The 13,359-nt window shown below is 39.7% G+C and overlaps 1 protein-coding gene and 1 long non-coding RNA gene across 4 annotated transcripts in view; both read right to left on the reverse strand.

The window, feature by feature from the left end:
* LOC143485361 (uncharacterized) overlaps positions 1 to 13,359 on the reverse strand; it is a 207,038-nt gene that overhangs the window by 66,509 nt on the left and 127,170 nt on the right. The window lies entirely within an intron of this gene.
* Positions 8,701 to 11,252, reverse strand: LOC143485418 (uncharacterized). 3 transcript variants are annotated; one of them, XR_013122877.1, is made up of 4 exons: positions 11,027 to 11,252; positions 9,840 to 9,933; positions 9,687 to 9,763; positions 8,701 to 9,484 (listed from the first exon to the last, which is right to left on the reverse strand). It is a non-coding gene; the product is annotated as an uncharacterized LOC143485418 (long non-coding RNA). The 3 variants fall into 3 exon arrangements; XR_013122876.1 differs by lacking the exon at positions 11,027 to 11,252 and adding an exon at positions 10,734 to 10,784; XR_013122875.1 differs by lacking the exon at positions 11,027 to 11,252 and having other exon boundaries at positions 9,840 to 10,011.

Here is a 13,359-nt window from a genome sequence, read left to right on the forward strand (position 1 = left end):
AAATTTTTTTACAAATACAGTAAAAGTTAAGAAATACATAATGTATTGTGTTGTGTCAATTTTACATATAAAAGTGAAAGCATTTTATACAATTAATCATATTGCACTGTACCTTAACATTGCAGCCAATATTTACAGACTAGCATGACCTAAAGCAGGGGTCGGCAACCTTTTTGACTCGGAGCCACAAAAGCAAAATAATTGGAAATTTATTTCAGTGACGATGACATGTCACTCAAGCAAAGCGAAAGTAAATACCGGACATTTGTAAAATTCCACCCGAACATTTTTTAAAGTCTCAAAAATAATATACGTTAATTAAATACTCATTAATTCTATTCAAAAGCTGAGCTGCATCACAGGGATAAAGAGCTGCATGCGGCTCCGGAGCCGCGGGTTGCCGACCCGTGACCTTAAAGGGATCATTTTAAGGTTAGAGAAAAAATAAATAAATAAATCACCATAATTCACATTACATCATCTGTCTAATTCTGGATTGACACGGGTGAGTAATGTATTTGCTTATGTTTTTCTAATTGTTTAGATGTCGATTGTCAAACTGTAAGTGGATTAAATAAAATTGGATAAATTATATTATATATATTTATGTTTTAAGAATATTTTTAGGCCCTCTGAGAGTATATGTATGTATATATATATATATATATATATATATATATATATATATATATATATATATATATATATATATATATATATATATATATATACATACGGTCTCTGGTCTCAACACAGCTCCCTGTCAAATACTGCCCACTAGTGGGACAGTGATGTAGTACAAGTGACAAACTATAAAAAAAAAAAACATACATTGCATAAAATTATACACATAATCACCATTAATAGGTTAAAAGCAGGAATGCTTAGATGTATAATAATTTATAGCTATAGTAAATTATATATGCTGTTTCAGTGTGCCTAAAAATACACCAATCAAAGAAGTGTGTGGATTATAGTTCTACTGTAAATTAAACATAGAAGTTATTTTTGTTGTATAGTCAAAGTCAAATTTATTTATATAGCTTTCACAACACGTCACAAAGCAGCTTTACAATCGTATGGGTCCAGATCCCTAATGAGCAAGCCAAGGCGACAGTGGCAAGGAAAAACTCCCTATGGTGGTGGGGATTAGGAAGAAACCTTGGGAGGACCAAGACTCAAAAGGGAACCCATCCTCCATTGGGTGGCCCGTTAGCACAAGTCCGTGGTACGCAGGCTGGTTCTACAGATAATGTTTAAAGAGAGGTTTAAGGAAATCTCTCTTATTATTTGAGTGTTTGGAGTTGATTTAAGTGCTTTAGCTAATATTACTGTCATTTAATTACCCTCGCATAAGACCCAAAAACAAACACAAAAAGCAAGAACAAATGTTCAATTTAACCCACAAGCACTTAGTGTTGTGCTGAAGTCCTCCCTGAGGCCGGTCTGCAAAACCACACCCACTCAAAGGGGGCGTCAGTTCTGGCTGGGCTGGCTGGGACTGGAAGGCTCAGGTGGTAGTGCGTTGTGACCTGCTCTCGGGCAGGTAGAGGACCATCTCTAGAGACACCAGCACATTGAATTCAAAGGCGATCTGCTCCATCCTGCTAATGTGGAAGCTCTCCTCCAGCTCCTGCAAAGAGCAGAGACAGTGAGGGGCGGAGTTAGTGAAGGACCTGGAGCGCTCATTCTGATTGGCTGAGCTTCATGGGAACATGTGTTTGGAATTCAGTGAACAGAGCTCCAGAGCATGATTATACTTAGATATTATTGAAGCCATTTAATGAGAAACCTAACAATATCTCGCAGCAAACCGCTTCTTTGTGTATATTAAATTAATTCCGATATTAGCATTGTATACATCATAATAATAATAATACATTTTATTTAAAAGCGCCTTTCACAACACTCAAGGACACTTTACAAGAAATAAATAAAACAAAGACTGACTTTTAGTCATTACTTGGGTAGCACACATATTCTGAATGAGCAATTTTAATCTAGATTAATTTCAAGATTTCAGTGAGTTTAATCTAGATTTTAAAAAATTAATCTATGCCCACCCCTAATACTTATTAATTCTGCTGGTTTACCATTATGTAATTATATCTGGAAATATAAATATAATTTCTATTAACTGGTTTGCCACAACCACCTGAAATGACTTTCTGATCTCTGACCTTAACCAGAGTTCAGCAGGACTTCTTGGCAACACTGTCCATCACGTCAGCCATGGCAGTGCAGGAAATGACCTACCGCCCACTTCCTGGGGTCCAGCACTGATGATGAGTCTGAGCAAGAGCCAATCAGAGCTGGCCTCACAGGGGAGGGGATGAAGATGCGGATGACCAGATAATCACCACGTCACACACCCCCCCCCCCCCCCCCCAAACACACACACACACACCGCAACGTCGCCACCGCGCACACGCGCGCGCACACACACACACACACACACACACACCACAATGTCACCCCCACACACACACACATCGCCCCATCACCCCTGCACACACACACACACACCACAATGTCACCCACACACACACACACACACATCACCCCATCACCCCCGCACACACACACACACACACACACCACAACGTCACTCCCGCACACACCACAACATCACCCCCGCACACACACACACACACACACACACACACACAGCCCCATCACCCCCACACACACACATACACACCACAACATCACCCCCGCACACACACACATCGCCCCATCACCCCCGCACACACACACACACACACACCGCCCCACGCACACACACACACCGCAACATCATCCCTGCACACACACACACACACACACACACACACACACCTCACTGTCAACCCCTGGCTTACTCATTCGGGATCTGGACCCAAGCTGCTTTGTGACATTTGTTGTAAAAACTGCTATGTAAATAAAATTGACTTGACTAGTACTTGTCCAGGGTAAAGAAATAAAGAATCAATTGTGTGTACGAGTGTATGTGACACATTTCCTCAAAGATATCTTAGTAATTGTCTGATAAGGACCTTTATGAATTACTCATTTTGCAGTGCTAAAACACAGGTCTGTTTGTTGCCCAGCTGTTCTATTCAAACTACTTTGTGTTGTGGCAATTAGTAGTTTTGGTAGTTTTATTGTAACCTACTCAGTGGTCTTCCTCCAAGAAATCAGTATTCATTCTCATTTTCTCACATTTCTCATTAACTTTATTGATGCATTTCCATGACAGATATGGTATCACTACTTTGCTTCTTACACTCGCTATATGGCTCATGCTGTTTTGAATTTCTTTCCACATGAGCTTCAAAAACACAGCCTGGTTAGGTATTACGATATCAAATTACAGAATCGATTGTAATACATCATTGTTCTACTGTGTGAAAAGTGCTATACAGATGAGCTTGCCTTGCAGCCTTCATGTTGGGTATTTTCATTATTGTACCAGCTTTCTGTGGAAGGGGTCTCAATGCTTCCAACGTGCTACATATCATTAGCAAGACAAAGCGTGCTAATCACTTCATATTTATAGTTCTATTTCTAGGCCGAGAAATCCCTCCAGTGTGGGCCTCAGGTAGGAGTCGGCATCGGCACGTCCGCTGTGGAGGGACCCTCAGTTTAGGTTTGTTTGTGCTAGCTTAATGTAGAGTTTTCCCTATGCCTCACCACATGCATTTCCATGAACAAATGAATGTTCAATTGAATGAAGTGTTGCTTCATGTCCAAGAATGAATGTGTCTCTATAAATGTTGAGTTTATATCGTGCCTTTTCAAGGTAACTACAATTTTTACACGGGTACAATTGCACATGACTATTCTCACACACTGGCGAGAAGTGGCAGCCAGTTGTACACAACATATTATGGAAATCTCAGCCCCCCTGGAGGTCTGAACAACTGTTTTTTCATTGGACATGAAGAGACATGTGTTTTCTAGAGAGACTAGAGACTAGTTTTCCAGGGAAAGCCAATTTACCTAACCTCCATGTTTTAGACTGTGGGAGGAAACAGACACAGTTAGGATGTGTGTGCAGTTTGATTGAGATTAGAGCAGTACACGAGGCAGGCAGGGGTCACACCAGTAAATACTGATGCAACGTTATACTGTGCCGTGTATCAACAAAAAACAAGCCAGGCTGGTAGTCAAAATCCAGAGAGACAGAACAAACAGCTGGGTATGCAGACAGGGAAGAGCTGGCAGTACTTCAAACGTAGGTCGCTGGAAGCGTTATATAGTGTGGTGACGAGGTTGATGGAACACAGGTGAGTGTGAGGAGTATCCATGGAGACCACTAGTTTTCAAGGAATGAGGACACCTAGTGGCCAGATGGGTGCATGCCAGCCATTTCCCTGACAGCATCCCCGAAGCAATAAAGATTTGGTAAGACCTACAACATAATTGGGGCAGGCATTATTTAAATAAAAGTGATGATGATCCATGAGTGCATTGCTCATGGGATAGTATCACAGACCTGTGGCTTGCAGCACCTGTTCTATTCAACTGGATACCTTAACTAAGTTGTACTGTTTTGTTTGTTTGTTTGTTTTTTACAAAAAAATAAATGAGCCCCAATATTAAAAATTATTTAACAAAACCTTTTATTATTTAATTCTTTAATTGTCAACCCAGTATCACGGCCTAGCGTGTAATACACACGTTAGTCCACCCGGCGTGCCGTGTCAGTTACACGTTTGTGTACCTGAAACGTGAAATGCACGCGCTGACATAAAACGACTGAAAATGGACAAATACCCGTATGATGACGACGCCGTGACGCACTCACTGTTGCTCAGGTAACACATGATCAACAAGTTATCTAGTTACTATATTTTACTATACCTTAAAGTATTGTTGATTTGATTGCAATGTTTAGGATGTCAATTTAACACAAATAACTAGTGATTGAAATTCGAAGCTTTCTGAAGCACTGAAGCTTTCTATCCAATGGCCTATGTGCACGCTGTTAAGTGACGTAATTTCCGCTAAAAGGTTAGGATGGTTGTTGACATCCGGTAGCCATTGAAAGCGTACACTGTGCTAGCTATTCACCTCACCAGTCTTGTAACGAGCATATTTACTAGTGATGGCAAACCGAAGCTTTGTGAAGCACTGAAGCTTTCCTCCGAAATGAGTTGAAAAAAGGTTCATTACTCGAAGTTTCATGACACAGTGCACAGTACCGCCATCTGGTGGCCAAAACCATGAAGTACTTCATGTATCTTGTGGTTTGAAGACAAGAGAACTGTTTTTTACAGCATAAACTGTTTAAATGCATTAAAATTTTGACATTTGTTGTTTCAATAAAGACAACTGATAAAACTACATTGTTTGTTGTGCATGTTTTCCAAATCTAACTGCTGGGTTGAGCAGAATGCTGAGAAAAAGGACTGATGGCTGAATAATAAAAATCACACAGTGATCTTACATTACATTTAGGGCATTTGGCAGACACCCTTATCCAGAGCGACTTACATTTTTACCTCATTTTTTGTACAAGTGAGCAATTGAGGGTTAAGGGCCTTTCTCAGGTCTGGGGATCGAACCCATGACCTTCCGGTCACAAGACCGTTCCTTAACCACCAGGCCATGACTGCCTTTTCTTTATAAAATTATGAAAGAGAACATTTGATAATGGTGCATATCTTAGTATCCAAAACAAAAATGTTTTAGTGATTTGATGACATGAAACACTACACACAGAATAATGACGGATTTTATACATTTAAAATATAATTCATAATTGGTGCACAGCCCATTATCTAACAGACTTACAAAGTGTCATTAATTGCTTTTAATAAGGTAATTGTCTTTATTCTTATAATTTTTTTAATAACCTTATTTGATGGCAAAATTTCGAAGTGTTTCCAGACTTCAGAACGGCCTATTTTTGGCAATGGTTCCATTCTACTCGCTAATTTCTCTCTCTCTCTCGCTGTCTCTGTCTCTCTCTCTCGCTGTTGCTATGCTTTCTCCCAATCCTCGAACGACCCTCGAAGTGCCCGCGAAGATTTGCTCTTTTGAATCAGTGCCTGAAGCAGTCACGTGATTGTGTGCCGAAACGAAGCATTGTGGAACGAATCAAGCATCGATACAGTGGTTCGAAGCAGTGGGTGTTGCTTTTGTGACACAAGCTTTGAAGCTTCAGGTTCAAGGGTAACATCACTAATATTTACTGTTAATTACTTGGAAGTTTCCTTCATCTCCTGTCCGTTTACGTGTCCTAAACATGACAGGTAAACAAAAAAAAGTATAATTTCAACAACGTACAGACAGCAGGTCCAACCACCACTGCTGTGTGCCATTGTGCACAGCATCGACAAGGTGTAATTCCTACCTGAGCTTCCACACCTTTCCAAAGGACTCAGAACTGCAGAAACAATGGGTGGTTAAGATCAGGAGAGATCATTTTATCGTCACGAGTACTTCCCGAGTGTGTTCGCGACATTTTATCGCTGCTGATCTGCTCGAACCTCCCACTCCTGCTGGACGACGACGACGGCGACCTGGAGCTTTTCCTGTGCTATTTCAATGGAATAACTATACTATTCCAACTCCACGACCTGGAGTATGGGAAAGAACAGAGCGTCCACCCAACACTGATCTAACAGAGATGCAGACTGACCATGATGATGATGACCCCTTACCGTGTCATGAACATGACTACTGCGTCAGTAATGAGCCTGCTGCTCTTGATCTCTCCCTCAATGAAAATGAAGAGCTACGCGAGGAGATACCAAGGCTCCGAAAACAAATCGAAGACTTAACTGTCAGCAGCAAGTTCTGTTTGGAGCGGTTTTCTGCCTCTGATGACGACATACGATTCTTTACCAGGTAAATAAAAAATATGGCAGGACACAGTATACGGATGGGCCTTCTCTGGTGTCTGAAATACATTGTGAATGAATTAGCCATTATATAACTTTATATATAACTTTTATATTCCACAGATTTGCAATCCATGCCCACCTGATGGGCTTTTGGAAGCAAATAGAGCCAGCCACCCACAACATCATACGGGTTACAAGCGCACGGACTGTTGAGAAGACTGATCAGGTCCCTCACTCTGCCAGTGCAACGGTAAATGTTTTCCTGTTGTCCATACAAAGCATGTTATGTCATCATTTTCAATTTAATCTTTACATCAAAAGAAGTTTTGATAGTCATAATGTAATATGACAATAGGATAATGTATTTTTTCCCCAGGTTCTTCAAGCAATTGATGAGATTTTTCTCTTCATGTACTACCTGTCATTGGGACTGATGCGAAAGGATTTGGCCCACAGATTTAGAATACATCGGTCAACTGTTAGTTGTATTATTAACACCTGGGCCAACTTCCTTTATACTGTATTGGGAGCTGTTTCTATTTGGTTAGATGTGGACACTGAAAACTCACCTCCCAGATGTGTTTCAGGACTACGCTGACACTCAAATAATTTTAGATTGCACAGAACTGAGATGTCAAACTCCAAATTCCCTTCTCCTCTAGAGTGAAGTGTTTTCCACTTATAAATCACACTATACATTCAAAGGGTTGATTGGGATAGCCCCTCATGGCGCAGTGACCTTTGTGTCTTCTCTTTATCAAGGTGCTATCAGTGATAAAGAGATCTTAAAGCAGTCTGGCATTGTGGCCCTCCTTGACCCATCTATGGCCATCACGGTGGACAAGGGTTTCCTTGTTGAAGACTGCGTTCCATGCAAAGTCCACATAGCCACGTTTCTGTCAAAGAGAGCTCAACTGTCTAGGTCAGAGATCAGAACGTCACAGTCCATTGCAAGACTGAGAGTCCATGTTGAGCGTGTGATTCACAGAGTCAAAGAACATAAAATATTCAGCACAGTGATCCCCCTTTCAATCACAGGGAGCATAAACCAAATTTTTACTGTTGCCTGTCTTTTGGTGAATTATCAAAATGGCCCCTTGGTAAAAGCCTGGGCAAACAATGGCTAATCTCAATCCAGAATTAGACAGATGATGTAATGTGAATTACGGTGATTTATTTATTTATTTATTTCTCTAACCTTACAATGATCCGTTTAAGGTCAGGGGTCGGCAACCCGCCGCTCTGGAGCCGCATGCAGCTCAGCTTTTGAATAGAATTAATGAGTGTTTAATTAACGTATATTATTTTTGAGACTTAAAAAAAAGTTCAGGTGGAATTTCACAAATGTCCGGTATTTAGTTTCGGTTCGCTTGAGTGACATGTCATCGTCACTGAAATAAATTTCCAATTATTTTGCTTTTGTGGCTCCGAGTCAGAAAGGTTTCCGACCCCTGCTTTAGGTCATACTAGTCTGTAAATATTGGCTGCAATGTTAAGGTACAGTGCAATATGATTAATTGTATAAAATGCTTTCACTTTTATATGTAAAATTGACAACACAATACAACATTATGTATTTCTTAACTTTTACTGTATTTGTAAAAAATGAAATGAATACAATAGTAATACAATTGACAGAATAAATTGAAATTGTTTTAATTGTTCATGAGTTCATTATGATTTTCTATTGCTTGGGCATAGAGAGGTATTTTGGCATGTAAGTGTTAAAGAAAAACATGTCACACCTCCTTTTCACCTCTTCTAATACACTGCTATCTCTGTAAACTCGCTGCACAAAGATATCATCATGGGCACAGATAACTAAATCACACCACTGCACACCAGTAATCAATAACTGGAACTGGATTTGCCAATAATAACAATGGCTCTCCTTCATTTTGTGTAGGCCTTGTGCCACTTTGAGGAATTTGCAGTCTACATAGCTTTGTGCATTTGGGCACTTAATTTCAACAAGCCCAAATGATGGACGCTCAAGTGTGTCATATACAAGTCCATCAGGTGATGCACCCAGCCAAGAGGCATCTGGATGAATCACTAGCCCACACTTGGTCAAGTTCAAGTTTTTCAGAACTGCACAGTCCTTTAAGGCCCCTGTTTCCATTTCAAGTCCCCTCTTCACGTGTGCCGTTTGTCGTGTCCCTCGGATTATCCTTTCTGCAGCACCTGGACCTCTAACGTGGCTCACCTCTCTGAAATGTGAGGCAGTCACTCTTTCTCTCCTAAGTGAATGCCACTCAGGTGTTGCACTTTGGGATCTTGTTGCCTCCTCAATAAGGTGTGACTGTGACAAGGCCACAGAAAGTGAGCTTAGGTGTAGCTGTTCTTGGTGTGTTGGCACAAATGAATATTCAGGTGGGCTTAGACGGTAACATTCTAGTGGCAGACTCGGGAATGGGGGTGCATCCTCATGTATGACAACACTGTCAGATGGAGGTGGTGGTTGTTGATAGGACAGTACACTGCCAACTTGTACCTTCCCAAAGATGGAGTCCACAAGTGGCTTGTCAGGCGAGATGTTCATTGTGCAGATGAGTGGAAGAGAATCTGCTTAAATTCCAGCGTAGACTGGTCCAGGATTGAGGGTGGCCGGGTGTGGGAGCTCACCGCTGTAGCCCTTGAAAAGTGTACTTCTGAAATAAAAGAAGAGTGAATACCATTTATTTTTACACATTGTAATCTGTTCCCCAGCACAACTGATTGTGAATCACATGTCATCTGAAGTACAACGAGGCTAAATTTAATTTTGAAAAGAACAGGGTCTTATCAGATGATCAAAAGCATTTTTTTTTTACCACACACTGTAATCTGCCTATTAAATTTGGTACTACATACCTAACTCCACTGGCTGTAGTAGCACCTGGTTTTGGCTTTAGGACAACCATGGCATCCACGGGTCCAGGCTTCACCGCCTATTAATTTAAAAGATGGTGTTAGTAAAGTGACTGTGATACATAAACTAACATTAAATAATGAAATAAGACAAACCATTGTTGGTGGTTTATGCCACTTCTGTTCTGTCTGTGTGCATGAAAGGACAGGAGGGATCGACAGACATGCCAGATTCAGAATAATGAGCAGTCTGGAAAAGCAATGCAACCAAGTGTTTGCAGATTCCGCAACCAGCAACACAAGAGCAGTTGCTGTTAATGAGCACAACTGGCATTGAATCACGTAATGTCATCTGAAATACACAAGAGGCAATATTTAATATCTTGAAAAGAAGACTTCAGCAATGTCAATAGGCGCAATATCTGTCCCATCATGTTGTTAGTGGTGAATGTCACTTGTCTATTGTCTCATGTAACGTTTGTGCTGTTTTGCATCACTCTTAAAACACTTGGCTATACTGTCTTTCTATTCTACAGTGTTGTGCATGGTTCAATCTACTAGTTCAGATTTAAACTTCATTTTTACTCCAGATGAAATGCTTACACATAGGAGTGAAACAGGCCTACTTATATTTATATTATTTTGTTGTTTCCACCACCAACAACAGAACAGTGCAGGTTTTACTTCAACTGCTTCTTGAAGAGTGTTATCAGAATATGTTAATAGGTGTAAGTGTTGCAGCCATATGTTAATAAAGAAGTTAAGATGAAAGATTTGAAAGACAGATTGAAAGATTTTAGAAAATGCAGTTTGAAGAATAGCTGAGGTGGACTATATTCTGCTTTTGAGTCATAGAGGTAGATAACAATAGCTCGAACTGTAAAATAAACTCCCATTTGTTTACTATAGGCAATATAGACTGCTAATGATTCCCACTCAGCTACTCTGCATTTGGCTACCATTGTAAGCTTTGAAAACCAATGCCTATGGTTATCACAGCTTACGTGAAGTAAGAGCAAGGATAAAAGATTGAACTTGTGTTGAACTAACTTTTGAACTTGTTCAACAGAACTTTGAACGTGACACTGAACAGAACTCGTGTCATTTTAGCCAGTCCTACTCTCAGCTGGTGTGGCGTATCTGTTTTCTTCATAGATCTGTAGCAGTGAGCCCTCACTGTTATCTCGTTAGCCTTACTTTTGCCTGATACTTCCATCAGAAATACAAACATGTTTTTAAAAGGCATTTCTAGTACTAGGACAGGTCGGTTCGTTACTAAAAACAACATCACTTCATTAGACTGCCACCTCAGGCTAGCTAGCTAACTAGCGTCAGCCACTTACCTTCAAAATTGCAGAGGTAGGATGAAACGTAGAACTTGAAACCCTTTTCAAGTTGACTCTGTGTCGTTGTACTTGATGCTCTGACAATACGACGCACATCGTTGACGGTAAATTTCGGGAACTCCAACAGGCACCTTGTGAATTTAGACTCGGCCATGACATCGACACTTCCGCATACCAACCGGAAATATGGTACCATCCTGACACCAACGAGGAAGTGGTACGTGCACCTAGGCCATTGTACCGGAAAAAGGTTCACTTCATGAAGCAGTGGACATTATCGCCATCTGGTGGACAGTGAAAGCAGCGTCTTTTATTTATTCATTTTTAGCCTTTAACTCCATATTGTTTCATTAAAGTTTTTCATGTTTTGTCAATAAGTCAATAAAGGAAATCTGTTTGTTGTGATTTGTTGTTTCTTATATATCTAGCTGGTTTGGGTTCTTATTTTTACACTTTTTAAAATTAATCACATTTTTTAATATGTATACGTATATCGTGAATGTTTATGTATGGATGTAAAAATAACAAAAGTGCTTGTGGAAAAACAAGTTTGATTTATTATTGATTTTAGTGATTGTGGACATTAGCATCTTTGTTTTCAGTTTTTATTCAAAAAGAGGATTTGTTCCACTGTGCTGGGACACAATTTTTCAAGCCTCACACAGCACTGAGGAGACTGGTGTACATAAAAATTCCAGTGCAAGCTGATAGAGGTGGAGATAAACCGTGGAACTATTGGGTCAGTCAGGTATCTTTGAACCTCAACAGTAAATCCCACATTCCCTCACCTGAAAAAATAAACACACATGATGGTCAAAGAACAGGTTAAGGGGTTTTGTAAAGCATATTAACTTTTACCTCCCATTAGAATGGAAACAATACTTCCCCTTGGCCCACCGGGGAAATCCCCGGTAGTAATGTATGCCAGTCCACCCCCGATACCTACAGTTGCATACATTTTACATACATTTATTATGCATTAAGCAGTTTTACCCTGCTGACTGTCAAAACCTATAGAGTTTTCTGTTGCCATCTGCACAAACGGCAGTCATGTTCGGGGTACAAGCAGAGTGAAGCATGTGAAGTTTTGTCACACTGAAATTTGCACAATGAGTACTCCATGAAGCTTCTCTGGAACATGTCTCCATGTATCTTCCCAATTAGCAAGGTTACAATTTATTAAGTTAAAATTAAAAGTCCTAAAGAACACCTAAATATGTATTAATCCACACTGGACTTACCCTTCCAAACTGCCGAGTCCTCCCATCCAACATCTGCAAAAACTTTACCTTGCCTTGTATATATGTATATAATATATATTATATTGTATATATCATTTGTATATGTATATATTATATGTATATAATATATACTTGTTTTATTTGAATCACTTGTATGATGCATGTAATGTTTAATTACAAATGTCTACATGCCATTTATTCAGGCCCTTACTTGCAGAAGTCCCTACAAGGTAAGATATACAAACACTCTGAAAACAGTGATCACACTACAACACATAAAACATGCAACAGAAACAAAAACAAACAAACTTTAAGTTCAATCAGTGCCTACAACTGAATGATAAGCAAACATCTGAAGTGCCTATGGTTGGCAACGATGTTTTTAAATTAATGAAGAAGATCGCTTTCACTGCGAACCAAAAAACTAATAACAACCATACAAACTACCCCACTCTGAAAAAAAATTCACACACGAAGACGTGACAGTGAACTCTTATTTTGATACACTCGTTGATGTTTTGAATAGGCGCCTCATCAGGAAACCACCATCTTGGCCTGTGTTGGCCACATTTCAATCTTTCTTTTTTTTTTTTTTTATTGAACAAAAAGTGAACATACATAGATGCAGTTTACAAACAATAAGGCGCAAAGACATTACAATTCCACCAAGAAAGAAAAATGGATAGGTGCACACAGAGAAAAAAAAAAAAAAAGGAAAAACAGGGGCTAAATTATTCTAAATTATAATCTTCTATTAAAGAACAGAAAAAGCGGGCATAACGACCATGCAGCAAACAAACAGTTTTGCAGTGGAGACTGAAGTAATTGTGGAAATGACAAAAGTGAGGCTTGACTTTAAGATATTTTGATTTATGTATGAAGAATTGTCCCAGGATGATGATATTATTAACAAGAAAATCATCCTTATAGTTGTCTATGCACATTCCATAAATTATGTCATCAACTGAAAACCGTTTGAGAGAAAGTATTTTAAAAGATAACCAAGTAAAAATATCAGACCACAGTGTTTGAACAAACAAGCAGTGAAAAAATAAATGCTCAGTTGTTTCGGTGCCATCACAAAAAACA

The sequence above is a fragment of the Brachyhypopomus gauderio genome, unplaced genomic scaffold (assembly GCF_052324685.1).
Source record: "Brachyhypopomus gauderio isolate BG-103 unplaced genomic scaffold, BGAUD_0.2 sc34, whole genome shotgun sequence".
In the NCBI taxonomy this organism is placed as follows: Eukaryota; Metazoa; Chordata; class Actinopteri; order Gymnotiformes; family Hypopomidae; genus Brachyhypopomus; species Brachyhypopomus gauderio.